The following is a 15,490-nucleotide window of genomic DNA, read 5'->3' as shown; positions in this document are numbered from 1 at the left end:
TAGTTTTGAATGATCGATTCGAGAATTTTATCAGTTAACCAAAAGTGTTCAATTCTCGCTAACTAAATAAGTTATATGTGTTCGGGATAATGTAAAACTTAACTAACCCCCAAACGTAAGGTACCATTTGTGTTAAATCATCCGCAATCTAACCTAAATAATTTTCAAGGCGTCTATAACTGACCCTGACCTTCAACTTGATAGAGATAAGTCAAAGTAAAATCAATTTAAATCCCGAGGAATAGATTAAAAGGTGAATAAAAGAATTGGCTAATTGCCTAGCAAAAAAGCAGCTCGATGCACTAAGGTCCCGTCATGCGAAGGGTCCGGAGAAGGGTCGGACCACAAGGGTCTATTGTACGCAGTCTTATCCTTTATTTATGCAAGATGTTGTTTTCACGGCTTAAATTACCTTGATAGCGAGATATTCATTTTGTGTTTCGTATGTTTTAATACCGAATATTTGACTTATTCAATTTTGGCCCTCTTTGGCTACCATTTTCCCTTTCTCTTTCGGATTGAAACTGTGAACCAACATCATGAGATCAACTATGTTGATCATCAATGGCGTCATAACTCTATTGCGAATTTGCGATTTATTATCAATATCCACCAACCAATTTGAAACATGAGAAAATTGTAAGATGGAGCCTATGTACGAAATAAATATGCTGGAAAATTGCTATTGCCTACCCATTAGGGGTGCTAATTAGCCCGTTAACTCATTAGCTAGTCCGCCTCCTAAAACTCTAGTACTATAGGTGTTGAAAATGGAAGCTTTTCACTAAACTAGAGACGGCTAGGGTTAGATACTGTCTGCATTTATCAAGGGAATTTTTAGGCTGTGGAAACAAGGGATTTCATCCGTCTTGTGAGGATTCTCAAAGAGTAATGATTGCTTTACGATCCACTTCTGCAAGGAGAAATCCGTAAGTCTCCTAATTGGTATTTACTGTTGGGAGAAAATAATAATTCTACCCATGACTAATATACACGGCAAATCAAATACCATAAGAGAGTAACAATGACACAAAATTCTTTGATGGGATAAAATATAATACCCGAGATGAGCAATATAATACTACTATAATATTATAACTTTGTAGTATCAAGAGACTACTACGACTCAAAAGAAATAACACTCTTTATTTTAAATATCTCACCAAAATATTACTCCTATTCTATTTTAATAGTTTGTGAATTACTCTCACAATTCTAATACTTTTTCTCTTATTTTTGGTGTGTTTGAGATGAAGCTGAATGGCTCTATTTATAAGGGAAGGATTCGTCCAATTCATCCAATTAAATTTGACTTTTGCAATTGCAAAATACAAATTGCTTACAACTTGTTTCGAGGAAGTCACGCGCCCACCTTGGCAACTTTTTCCAGCCGCCAAACTTGCAACCTTCTCCATCTTTTCTTTATTTCCTTTTAGATGGGTCCCACAAATCCCCCTCCCCCTCCCCCCTCCTTAATTTTGAATTTTTTTGGTCATTCCAAGTCTTGATCTCAACCTCTGAAAATCTTCAAACTTGAGAGGCTTTGTGAAGATATCTGCAGCTTGATCATGAGATTTCACATATTTGAGTTCTACATCTTTCTTGGCAATACATTATCTGATGAAGTGATACCTTGTGTCTATATGCTTGCTACGATCATGATATACCGGATTCTTCGCGAGTGCCTGTGCGGATTTGTTGTCAATACAAATCTCTGTAGCTTCAATTTGTGGCAAATTAAGCTCATTCAACAATCTTCTGAGCCAAATAGCATGACATGTACAAGACGTTACTGCTATATATTCAGCTTTACAAGTCGAGAGAGTAACAATAGATTGTTTCTTTGAACTCCAAGAAATAACATAATCACCCAAGAAAAATACAAAGCCAAATATGCTTTTTCTATCATCAATATCTCCCGCATAATCACTATCACAAAATCCCATAAGGTTGAAATAACTAGAAGAAGAATAAAATAACCCAAAGTCAATCGTACCTTTTAGGTAACAAAGAATTCTTCTAGTGACTTACAAGTAAGTGGATGTCGGAGCTTCCATGAAGCAGCTTACTACTCCAACTGCAAAGAGTATATCTGGCCTGGTACAAGTCAAGTACATCAAACTTCTCACAAGACTTTTGAAAAATGTAGGATCCACTTTTTCTTCTTCATCAAACTTGGACAATTTTGTCCCACTCTCCATCGGTGTGTTCACGGGGTTGCAATCGAGCATGTTGAACTTCTTCAATATTGCTTTTGTATAGCTTTCTTGAGAGATAAAAATTACATCCTCCATCTACTTCACTTCTAGGCCCAGGTAGTATGAAATGAGCCCTACGCCTGTCATCTCGAATTCACGGGACATATCTTTCTTAAAAGTTTCAAACAAACTTGGGTTATTACCCGTAAAAATAAGATCATCAACATAAATACAAAGAAGCAAGATCTATCCATTAGTATGAACTTTAAGATAAAAAGCATATTCATGGAGACAACGAGTAAATCCATTATCTTGAAAATACTTGTCGGTGCAACTATTCCATGCTCGTGGGGCTTGCTTCAATCCATATAAAGATTTGCTCAACTTTAACACTTTATCTTCATGGTTTTTGACCACGAAGCCTAATGGTTGTTCCATATAGACTTCTTCTTCAAGATAGCCATTCAAGAAGGCTGACTTGACATCTAGTTGATGGATCTTCCACTTCATTTGCGCCGCCAAAGAGATCAACAAACGAATCGTCTCCATGCGGGCAACATGTGTATAGACTTCTGCATAGTCAATGCCTTGCCTTTTCCTGTAGCCTTTAGCCACAAATCGTGCCTTGTATTTCTTCACATCTCCATCAGCATTCTTCTTTGTCTTGTATACCCATTTAACTCCAATTGCTCGATGACCCTTGGGAAGAGTTGTTAACTCCCAAGTATTGCTCTTCTCTATTGACTTGATCTCCTCCTCCATGGCTTGTCTCCACTTTTTGTCTGTAACAGCTTCATCAAATTTTATTGGTTCACTATCAGCAAAAAGACAATATAAAAAATCAAAATTAGTAACTTTTTCTATGTCCTCTTAGAGCTCTTGAATACTTTTTGTCCTTTGCAGCTATTCATTTAAACTTTCTTGAGAAGAGGGAGATGCAACATTGGTTGGTGAAGTAGGTGGAGTTGTATCTTGCACAGGTTCCACGGACTCTGGTCTTGTTCATCACCAAAGTATGGAAGAAAATCATACCAAGTTTCTTCCTGAGTTTCCCAATTCCATGCCAATTCTGTTACAGCCTGTGCGTCCCAAGGTAACGTAATGAATATGAGACTTGTTAATCATGATTTAAATAATTTTAAAGTCATAATATGGCTATATATGATGTTTGGATAGAAAATATGAAGTTTGGGAAAAATCGGATTAAAGTTGCGGAAACACCGACTAAGGATTTGCCATGTAATAGAGCTTTTTGAGAAATATATTTCGTGTTCTATATGAGGTCTTTTGGGACATATTATATAAAAAAAATTGAAGGTCTTGGAATTTAGTTTCCAACGCACTTAACAGTTCATTCATACGACACATGGACAAAAAATTATAAGCGTTGGAAGAAGGGCCAATCATAGGGTGCCAAGTAGCATTTTTTTAACTTTTACAAAAATGGGATATTTACATCCCTTCTCGTCTGTTTCTCTATTTTTCCAGAGAACACACCCAAATAACACCCCTAACTTTACTCTTAAGCTCTCTGCAAGAGCTTCAATAAGATTATCATCCCGGGCACAAAATCAAGAAGCAATAACATTAAAACGATCTCTACGACGTAAGTATCGCTATATCGCTTCTCTTTTTCTTTGTAGTTTGAATTTTGGAAGGTATTTCATAGTTAATAAAACGTGTACTTTATGTATTTAAGTGTTTAAATATCAAGGAATGTTGATAAATTCATTTCCTAATAGTTAGAACTCACGGGATGGTGATCGGAAGCCGTGAGTTCGAGTTATTTGACTTGTAGTGGACTGTTTTGTGGGATGTTTCGTGTTGCCTTTGGGCTGTATATTTTTCTACTGTTTAATAGAGTTTTGGAGGACAAATTATGTGGATAAACACCACATAATGATGGAATAGTGAACTGGTCGTTCGTCGTTACATTATTTAGTTGTTTGACACTACTTTAATTGTCGTTTTATGTATGAAGTGATTAGGGTGTGTGGGCTAGTTTGTGGTATATTGTGATGGAGATAAGGTTGGAAAATGATGCTTACATGTTGTTATTGTTGTGTTGTTGTTGTTGTTGGTATATGGTATTGGAGGAGGGCCTAGTTACAGGGGAGATGCTGCCTAAATTTACGTAAACGAGCTACTAGTTTAAGTTGCGGACTTAGCCTTTACTCAGCACTGATTTTGGATCTCCTTATGATGTGGTGGATTGAATTGAGTTGTTTGAAGAATTTCTTGGAAGATATTAAGGACTCAACGGAGTTAAGGTATGTTAAGGCTATCCCTTCTTTAATTTTGGCATGATCCAAATGATACAAATGAAATGGCAACTTTCATAAATGACTCTATTCATAGAAATACTAGGTATGTCTATATTTTTGATTCCCCATGTGGAATATTATTATATCCTCTCTTCATGGGTCTCAGAAAAATACGTATTTGATAAAGTTTGTCCGAAAGGAATATTGATTTTATGATATTCGAAAAATCTTATTAACGTATTTCTTATGCATTTCATGCATTTATACATGTACATTGACCCATGACCAAAAGGCGTTATATACACGTATATTATATGTATATTGGATATGGGAAAAGGTTATGGCGATATATACACACCACCATCTGATCAACTAGCATACATTGATGATTTTGCCCACAGTGGCTGAGGTGATATGATGGGATGCCCTCAGAGGCTTGATTATATTATGTACGCATATACCGATGCATGGCATGGAATTTATACGTACATGCATGGCATTATAAATTTTCATGATTCACAGAGCTATTCAGAATTTCAGGTTGAGTTCTTTACTCCATGTTTCTTTCTTGTCTTTTATATACTACTGTCATGCCGTACATACTCGGTACTTTATTTGTACTGAAGTCCCTTTTTGCCTGGGGATGTTGCGTTTCATGCCCGCAGGTACCGATAGACAGGTTGAGATTTCTCCCAGTAGGCTATCAGCTCAACAGAAGGTGTTTGTGCACTCCACTTGCTTCGGAGTTACCTATTTGGTCAGTATGATTTGAATATGTATTGTTTGGTATGGCGGGGCTCTGTCCCGACCTTTATGATATTTATGTACTCTTAGAGTCTTGTAGAAAGATGTCATATATACGGATCATGCCGGCCTTATAGGCCAGTACGTCATATGTATAAGTCGGTATATCAAGTTGGGTCGCCCTATATTGAGTATTTCCTCATGTTTTATTCTATTTATCTCATGACAACCTCTCTGGCTCATTTACCTATGATAGTATGATACAAAAGATACGTTACGTTGATACTCAATTGAGTAAGGTACCGGGTGACCGTCGCTTGCCACTGGTTTGGGTCGTGACAAAAGTGGTATCAGAGCAGTTCTGTCCTAGGGAGTCTACAAGCCGTGTATAGTAGAGTCTTCTTTTATGGGTGTGTTGTGCACCACACTTATAAGCAGGAGGCTACATGGAATTTAGGACTGTCACTCTTTCTTCTTACTCTAGATCGTGTGGTAGAGCTTATTTGTAAGAAATTCAAACTCCTAAATTCTATTTTATTCGTTATACAACGATATCTACATCCAGAAAAATAGTTGGTAAGAGATTGAATATGGTTGTGGAAGAGTTGAGTCAGAGGAATTCGATTTTGCGTCATACTTATGATGAGTAAATGTAAGGACTTCAGTAGATATGTGTGTACTACGACGTGTGAGCATCTTGATAAGGAGCCCTAAGGCATGAGTATCTATCTACCCCTATGGTAAAAAGTAACGAGAGAATTAGAAGGTAGATACAAGTTTTAACAAGTAAAAGAAGCTAGGTGAAGAAGGATACGAGGTACCTAGTTAGTGAAAATTATCTGTATTTACAATTCAGGCAGAGAAATATAAGCCTTCTGAGTTAGTTTCAATAATAACAAAGATACATTCACTTGACAACACCTATTTCAGTTATGCCATGTGGGAGCTAACATATATAATTTAAGAGAAGGATGGGATATCAACAACCAACTTGGGTTAGAATAACCCAAAATTCTGGATGGATTGTTATCATTAGCTCACATTTCTGAGGGATATTGCAAACGTGGTAATGGTTCTCCTTGTGAGACACTCAGATGGTGCACTCTAGAATAGTACAATCAGATATGAATACTAGAATGTTCAGAAATTTCATATGATTGACATTGGAATCCTAGAAGGGATAAATATTTACCTTTGTATGACTCCCGTCCCTAGTAAAGAGAGAGTGTTAGGCGACCTAAAGAGCCAGTGAGTTGAATCAAGGGGGCTAAAAGTGAAAGAATGTTTTGAAGAAGCTTTCATAATAAGGTGATAAACAGAAATATTAGCAGGAGAATAAGAAGAAAGTAAATGAAGCATTATGAGTAAGATGTGATAAATGGATGATAACGGTAAATCAAAATATCACAGGACTACATATTCTATAGTCAAGTGAAGGAAAAGACAAGAAGTTACATGCCTTGAGACAATAAAAGAGTATAAGCCATAAAGTCATGTTTCCATTTCGAGAAATGAGTTGGTGACTCATACATGATTACCAGAAGGAAAATTTAGACCCCGGAGTAATAGAAATTAGTATGGGCTAGTGAATACGATAAACTGAACATGAATTCGGGACCGAAGGATTTGATAATAGTTGACATCGTGAGAATTTCAGAGATCGCGTTCCGGCGATAATTGAATAGACAATAGAAAAATAAGCTTTAAAGGTCATTCAGGAAGACGCTTCCCTAAAACAAGCGTTGTGAGCAGAGTTAAGCTTAAGTGACTAAGTGTGCCAGTTACACTAGGTGTCACCTTCGTGCGTAAGAAATTCAGTTATCCCTGGTACAGAAGGGTTACCACAAGGCAAGTAGGAATCCGTGAAGATGTGAAAAGATGCCAAATATGAAGAGGTGAAACATTTATCATCATAGCAATAAATGTTAGTACTCCCCTAAAGGGAGAAAGATGGTGTGATATGGTATTAAGTCGGAGTTATGTGGTTAAGGTAGCTATGAAATAGTAAAGGAAGAATGTAGTATAAAGGCGAAAGAAATGCGATTGCATTTATTTAGATCCTACGGATATGATACGACTCCATAACATTATGTAAGCATGATGAAGGGGAGAGGCAGTAAGGGTTCCATCACTAGATGTTATTGATAAATAAGTGCAAATGAACACTGGATACATAAGGATCCAGTGTGCGGGGTAAGTTAAGATAAAGGATATAACCCACGAGAGATATAACAGAATATAGATATGATAATGGACTAACGTGTAGTTAGTAGTTGATTCAGGAAGAGCCTAGCCATGGCTAAACAAAAGGGTACCGACAAATCAGCAGGTTGTGCAAGATAAACATAGCGAAACCCAACATAGGGAATTCAGTCTCGCAAATATGATGATATCGTAATCCTTGAGAAATATTCAGATAAGAGTTGGGGTTGTTAAAGGTAACGTATAAGTGTTATGAAAAACAAACGGTGCCACTGAGAAGACAGTCAAAAATTTCAGTTTAGAATCAACCTTACGATCACAAGGGCGCGGAGGAAAGTAACTAAGGATAATTATAGGCGAGTAAGAACATAAAAAATTCTTTCGGGTATACGATGTAATAAGCTCGCAGCTTTACAGAAGTCGAAGGGTCTCTCTTATGTACTACAAAGAAAGACTAGCTGAGGGAATAAGGACGAAGGCTTTAACTTAAGCATAGTGACATAAGGAAGAATTGGTATTGTAACAAAAGTCTCACAAAAACATTGTATGCACTCCATAAGAAAGTGGCACCTATCGTGGCTAATGAACGGGAAGGGAAAAAAAAATCAAAAGATGATATTTGAGACCATATGAGTTACAGGAAATTCTAGTATTTGTGGGCAATGAGATAAGCCATGTATTCAGGCAACAAGTGGTAGAACAACCATGAAAAGTAATTGCTTATGCTTAAAGAGAACTAAGAAAGCACAAGAAGAATTATTCAACCCACGATTTAGAGTTAGCAGTGATTCATGCACTAAAGATATGGACGCACTATTTATATGGCATTTATGTTGATATCTATACGGATCATAAGAGCCTTTAATATATCTTCAATCAAAAGGAATTGAATTTACGCCAAAGGAGATGGCTGGAACTACTGAAAGACTACGCCGTTGATATTTTATACTATCTGGGGAAGGCGAATGTAGTAGCCGACGCCCTCAGTCGTAGATCTATGAGTAGCATGTCATATTTACAACCAGAAAAGAGTGGGATAGCCCATGACATTCATCGGCTAGCTAGCCTTGGAGTTCGATTACTAGACTCAGGTGATACCGGAGTTACTATTCAGGACACGACAATATCCTCTTTAGTAATTGAAGTGAAGAAACGCCAATATGAGGATCCTGTGCTAGCTCATTACAGAGATACATCCCCTCAAAAGGAGAATACACCATTTGAGATTACAGGAGATGGAGTCCTCAAATATCGAGGTCGATTATGTGTTCCTAATATGGCAGGGTTGCGCCAGCAGGTTATGGGAGAAGCTCACTATTCTCGTTATTTTATTCACCCAGGAGCGACGAAGATGTATCATGATGCCAGGGGAATATACTGGTGGGACGAAATGAAGAAGGATATAGCAGAGTTTGTTGCTCAGTGCCTAAATTGTCAGCAGGTTAAGATTGAGCTTCAGAAACCCTGTGGATTATTACAGGCTATAGAGATTCCGACTTGGAAATGGGAAGTGATTAATATGGATTTCATCATAGGCTTACCTCGTACCCAACGTAAGTTCGATTCTATATGGGTTATTGTCGATAGACTTACAAAATCAGCCCATTTTCTGCCTGTCATAACTACTTATTCAGCAGAGGATTATGCAAGGCTTTACATTAGGGAGATAGTACGACTTCATGGTGTCCCTATATCTATTATCTCAGATAGAGGTGCTCAGTTTATAGCTAATTTCTGGAGGTCCTTCCAAAAAGGATTGGGGACTCAGATAAATCTTAGTACAATATTTCATCCCCAGACAGACGAATTTCCTCCGTAGAAGGTCGTGATGGCACCTAGTCTCTAAGACTAGGTAAGCCTATCAATGCGGAATAATCATAAATATCTGAAATAAATAAATTACAATTCAAATAATTACAACTCCCAAAACCCTATAGAAATAAGTCACAAGCTTCTAAAAATTTATTCTCAATGTTTCTATGTATTAAGGTCTAAAAAAAAATAAGGAAGCAACATAAAAATGATAGAAGGGGACTCTAGAGTCTGCGGAGGCTGGCAGATATATCTCGAAGTCTCCGTGCGCAGGTAACTCACTGACGTCTAGACTGGTAAGATGTACCTGGATCTGCACAAAAAGATATGCAGAAGAATAGTATGAGTACACTACAACGGTACCCAGTAAGTGCCAAGCCTAACCTCGGTAGAGTAGTGATGAGGTCAGGTCAGGCCCTACTGGAGAATAGATAATGACATGGAAAAATGTTTAAACAATTTAATAAGATAAAATGACTATGGAAATGAATCAAATAGTATGTCACATTTAATGACACCAAATAATTGCAAATAATGTCTCGTGGAATCAAAGCAGAATTCCTTTTAACTTTATGAAAATCACAACAATTAATAGAAGGCAACTATGGCCATAAATCAATATCAACAATGGCACTGCCGAGGTACCGCCTCGTAATCCCAAATCATAAATAAATTCACAATATCTCATTTTCTTATCTCATCGCGGGAGCCTTCACAATTTATTTTAAAGAAAATAGTTTTTTCGAAATAGCATCCCGCGTTTTAGCCATCCTTATCACACTGCATGACTTCTAGTAGTTCCCCCTACTAGCCACGCGTATCAAGCCACCCTTATCTCACCGCATGCGTTTCAATACCCAGACCTTATACCACCGCATGCGTATCAATATCACAACATATCACAATTTGCACCTCAAGTGCCCAAATATTTCAATTTGCCAAATTAAATCAACAACAATATTTTTTCACAATAAAGAGCTCACGGCTCATGCCAACATAAATCATCAATAATATTTTTTCACAATAAAGAGCTCACGGCTCCATCACAATGAGTACAAAAATCTTACAAAAATATTCGGAAATAAATAATTTAGCAAAATAATATTTCAAAATCTTTAATACGTTGCTTCAATACCAAATTTAAGAATGTCAAATATTTCATATTAATAATATTTAATTTAAAGAAAATTAATTTCAAATAATACACAGAATAAAAGAAATCAAGTTTTAACTAAACAGGTAAAATAATTAGCAGGAAAAGGTCAAACAAATTTAAGGTACATATCTCAGATCAATGATGAAGAATACAACAAGATAAAATAATTTAATAAATGTGTAACAATGATCTACACAATTTAAAAATATAATCTTTCATATTTAGCCCGTGTACACACTCATCACCTCGTGTACACGACGTTCAACACATTTCAATAATTATATTAATATCAATTCTAGGGGAAATTTCCCCCCTACAAGGTTAGACAAGTCACTTAACTTGACTTACTCCAATTTAACCAAGTAGTATATTTTTTCCTCAATTTTTCAATTCTGATCGACTCGTATCTAGTCATAATTAATTCGATACAGTCAACAAAAATTATAGAATCAATTCTATAAGAAAATATTATATTTTTCAATAAAATCTGAAATTAACTTAAAAATGGCCTGTGGGGCCCATGTCTCGGAATCGGGCGAAAGTTATGAAATATGAACACCCATTCAACTACGAGTCCAACCATACCATTGTTACAAAAATCTGACATCAACTGGACCTCCAAATCTCAAATTCTCATTTTGAAATCCCTGGGCCCAAATCCACTAATTTCACCTCAAAAATATGTAATCTATTCGAAATATTCAATGATAATCCAATATAATTGATAAACAATGATCACATGTGACTTACCTCAAGTTTTTTCGTGAATTTTCTCTGAAAAATCGCCCGAACTCGTATTGAAAATGTCCAAATGACAAAAATATCGGAACCCCTCTGTTTTTGTAATCTGGTCAGTGCTTTCGCACCTGCTGACAAAATTCTCGCACCTTCGGTCCCGCATCTGCGGTGAAATACTGCATATGCGGAAATTGCTCAGCCCAGCTGCCTTCTCTTTTGCGAGCTTTGGACCGCATCTGCGCCTTCGCAGGTGCGGAAAATTCCATCGCACCTGCGGACCTGCCCGCACCTGCGCCCTTCCTCTCGCTTCTGCGCAAGCGCTTCTGCGCAACATGAGTCGCATCTGCGGCTCCAACTGGGCAGCCCTTCGTCCGCTTCTGCGAACAACAGCTCGCTTGTGCGAGTCCGCACCTGCGGTCAGTCCCTCCGCAGGTGCGATGACACCAGAAGTTGCAAATTTCAGAATTTGCCTAAGTCCGAAAATTGATTCGATTTCGATCTGGATCGCACTCGGGGTACTCGGGATCCCGTCCGAAAATATCAACAAGTCCTAAATCATCATACGAACTTAGTCGAGTCTTCAAATCACATCCAACAATACTAAAAACACGAATCATACATAGATTCAAGCCTAATAAATCTTAAGAATTTCCAACTTCTACATTCGATGTCAAAACCTATAAAATCAAGTCTGATTGACCTCAAATTTTGTACTGAATTCCGACCCCGATATCAAAATGTCAACTCCCCAGTCAAACTTCCAATCTTAAATTCCTAGTTTAGCTATTTCAAGTCTAATTTCACTACGGACTTTCAAATAAAATTCCGATCACGCTCCTAATTCCAAAATCACCATACGGAGCTGTTGAAATTATTAAAATTCTATTCCGGGGTCATTTGCACATAATTCGACATCCTATCATTATTTGAACTTAAACTTTTAATTTTTTATCAAAATTTTATATCTCGGGCTAGGGACCTCAGAATTTGATTCCGGGCATATGCCCAAGTCCCAATTCACGATACGGACCTACCGGAACTGTCAAAATACTGATCCGAGTTCGTTTGCTCAAAATGTTGACCAAAGTCAACTCAGTTGAGTTTTAAAGCTCTAATTCATATTTTAATCCATTTTTCACATAAAAACTTTCCAGAAAATTTTACAGACTGCGCATGCAAGTCGAGGAATGATAAATAGTGCTTTTCGAGGTCTTAGAACACAAAATTAATTATTAAATTTTGGATGATCACATTCTCCACCTCTAAAACAAACGTTCGTCCACGAACGGAGTTAGAAAAAGTACTTGAGCTGGTGAACAAGTGTGGATAACGGCTACGTATATCATGCTCGGTCTCCCAAGTCACCTCCTCGACCGGATGACCCCTCCACTGAACCTTCACGGAAGTAATATTTTTTGACCTCAGCTTTCGAACCTGCCTATCCAAAATAGCCACTGGTTCCTCAACATAAGATAGATCCTTGTCCAACTGAACTGAACTAAAGTCTAACACATGAGACATATCGCCGTGATATTTCCGAAGCATGGAAACATGGAATACCGGATGAACTGCAGGACTAGGTGGTAGTGAAAGTCTGTAAGACACCTCTCCAACTCTCTCAAGAATCTCAAAAGGCCCAATATACCTAGGGCTCAACTTGCCCTTCTTCCCGAACCTCATCACACCCTTCATAGGCGAAACCCGGAGCAATACCTGCCCACCAACCATGAATGCAACATCACGAACCTTCTGATCCGCATAACTCTTCTGTCTAGATTGGGCCGTATGAAGTCGATCCTAAATCAACTTAACCTTTTTCAAGGCATCCTGAACCTAGTCTGTACCCAATAGTCTAGCCTCGTCCGGTTCGAACCAACCCACTGGAGACCGGAACCGCCTACCATACAAGGCCTCATACGGAGCCATCTGAATGCTTGACTGGTAACTGTTGTTTTAAGAAAACTCTGCAAGTGGTAAGAACTAATCCTAAGCACCCACAAAATCTATCACATACGCACGAAGCATATCCTCCAATATCTGAATAGTGCGTTTAGACTGCCCGTCTGTATGAGGGTGAAATGTTGTACTCAACTCTTCCCGAGTACCCAACTCACGCTGTACTACCCTCCAAAACCGTGAGGTAAACTGTGTACCCCGGTCAGAGATGATAGATACCGGTACACCGTAAAGTCTGACAATCTCGCGAATATATACCTGAGCCAGCTCCTCTGAAGAGTAAGTAGTAATCACATGAATGATTTGGTCAGCCTACCCATAATCACCCAAACTGCATCAAACTTCCGCTGAGTCCGTGGGAGCCCAACAATGAAATCCATAGTGATCCGCTCCCATTTCCATTTTGGAATCTCTAACTTCTGAAGTAATCCACCCGGTCGCTAATACTCATATTTCACATGTTGACAATTTAGACACCGAGATATATACTCCACTATGTCTTTCTTCATCCGCCTCTACCAATAGTGCTGTCTCAAGTCCTGATACATCTTTGCCGCACTCGGATGAATGTAATACCGCGAACTGTGAGCCTCCTGGAGAATCAACTCATGCAAGCCATCTATATTGGGTACACATAGCCTGCTTTGCATCCGTTGTACACCATCATTTCCAATAGTGACTTCCTTGGCATCACCGTGCTGAACTGTATCCTTAAGGACAAGCAAATGAGGGTCATCATACTGACGCTCCCTGATACGATCATAAAGAGAAGACTGATAAACCATACAAGCCAAAACTCGGCTCGGCTCGGAAACATCCAACCTGACAAACTGGTTGGCTAAGGCCTGAACATCCAAGGCTAAAGGCCTCTCTGCTACCGGTAAATATGCTAAGCTGTCCAAACTCTCCGCCTTACGACTCAAGGCATCGGCCAATACATTGGCCTTCCTAGGATGATAGAGAATGGTGATATCATAATCCTTAAGCAACTCCAACCATCTCTGCTGCCGCAAATTAAGATCCTTCTGTTTAAACAGATGCTGTAGACTCCAGTGATCGGTGTAGACTTCACAATGGATACTCTACAAATAGTGCCGCCAAATTTTTAAGGCATGAACAATAGTTGCTAACTCCAGGTCATGTACAGGATAATTCTTCTCATGCACCTCTAACTGTCTGGACGCGTAGGCAATCACCCTACCATCTTGCATTAATATTGCACCGAAACCAATACGCGATGCATCACAAGTATAAGACCCTGTACCTGTAGGTAATGCCAATACTGGGGTTGTAGTCAAAGCTGTCTTGAACTTTTGAAAGCTCTCCTCACATTCCTTGGTCCACATGAACGGAGCACCTTTCTAGGTCAATTTGGTCATAGATGCAGCAATAGAAGAGAAACCCTTTACAAATCGGCGATAATACCCTACAAAACCAAGGAAACCCCGGATTTTTGTAACTGAGGACGGTCTGGACCAACTCTACACTGCTTCAATCTTCTTCGGATCTACCTTGATTCCCTCGCACGAAACTATATGACCCAAAAATCCCACTGAATCAAGCCTAGATTCATACTTTGAAAAGTTTGCATATAACTTCTTTTCTCTCAAAATCTGAAGCACATTCCTCAGGTGTTATTCATGATCTTTCCGACTCCGGGAATACACCAGAATATCGTCAATAAATACAATAACGAAAGAATCAAGATAGGGCTGAAATACACTATTCATTAAGTGCATAAATGCCGTTGGGGTGTTGGTCAGCCCAAAAGACATCACAAGGAACTTGTAATGACCGTACCAAGTCCTGAAAGCAGTCTTCGGGATATCTGGCTCCCGAATCTTCAACTCATGATAGCCTGAACGCAAGTCGATCTTAGAAAATACTCTGGCACCCTGAAGCTGATCAAATAGGTCATCAATACGTGGCAATGGATACATGTTCTTCATTGTAACCTTGTTCAGTTAGCGGTAATCAATACACATCCGCATAGAACTATCTTTTTTCTTTACAAATAAGACAGGAGCACCCCAAGGCGATACACTGGGCCGAATAAAGCCCTTATCTAGCAATTCCTGTAACTGTTCTTTTAATTTTTTCAACTCTGTTGGGGCCATACGGTATGGTGGAATAGAAATGGGTTGAGTGCCCGGTAACAAATTAATGCCGAAATCAATATCCCTGTCGGATGGCATACCTGGAAGATCCGCTGGAAATACATCGGGAAAATCCCTTATTATAGGAACTGACTTCACGGTAGGAGTATCAATACTAACATCTCTTACATAGGCCAGATATGCATCACACCCCTTCTCCACAATTCGTTGAGCTTTAAGAAATGAAACAACCCTGCTAGGAGCATGATCTGAGGTACCTCTCCACTCTAGCCGCGGTAGACCTGGCATAGCCAACATCACCGT

The sequence above is a fragment of the Nicotiana tabacum genome, chromosome 22, assembly GCF_000715075.1.
Source record: "Nicotiana tabacum cultivar K326 chromosome 22, ASM71507v2, whole genome shotgun sequence".
Taxonomy (NCBI): Eukaryota; Viridiplantae; Streptophyta; class Magnoliopsida; order Solanales; family Solanaceae; genus Nicotiana; species Nicotiana tabacum.
This window is presented reverse-complemented; position numbering follows the sequence as displayed.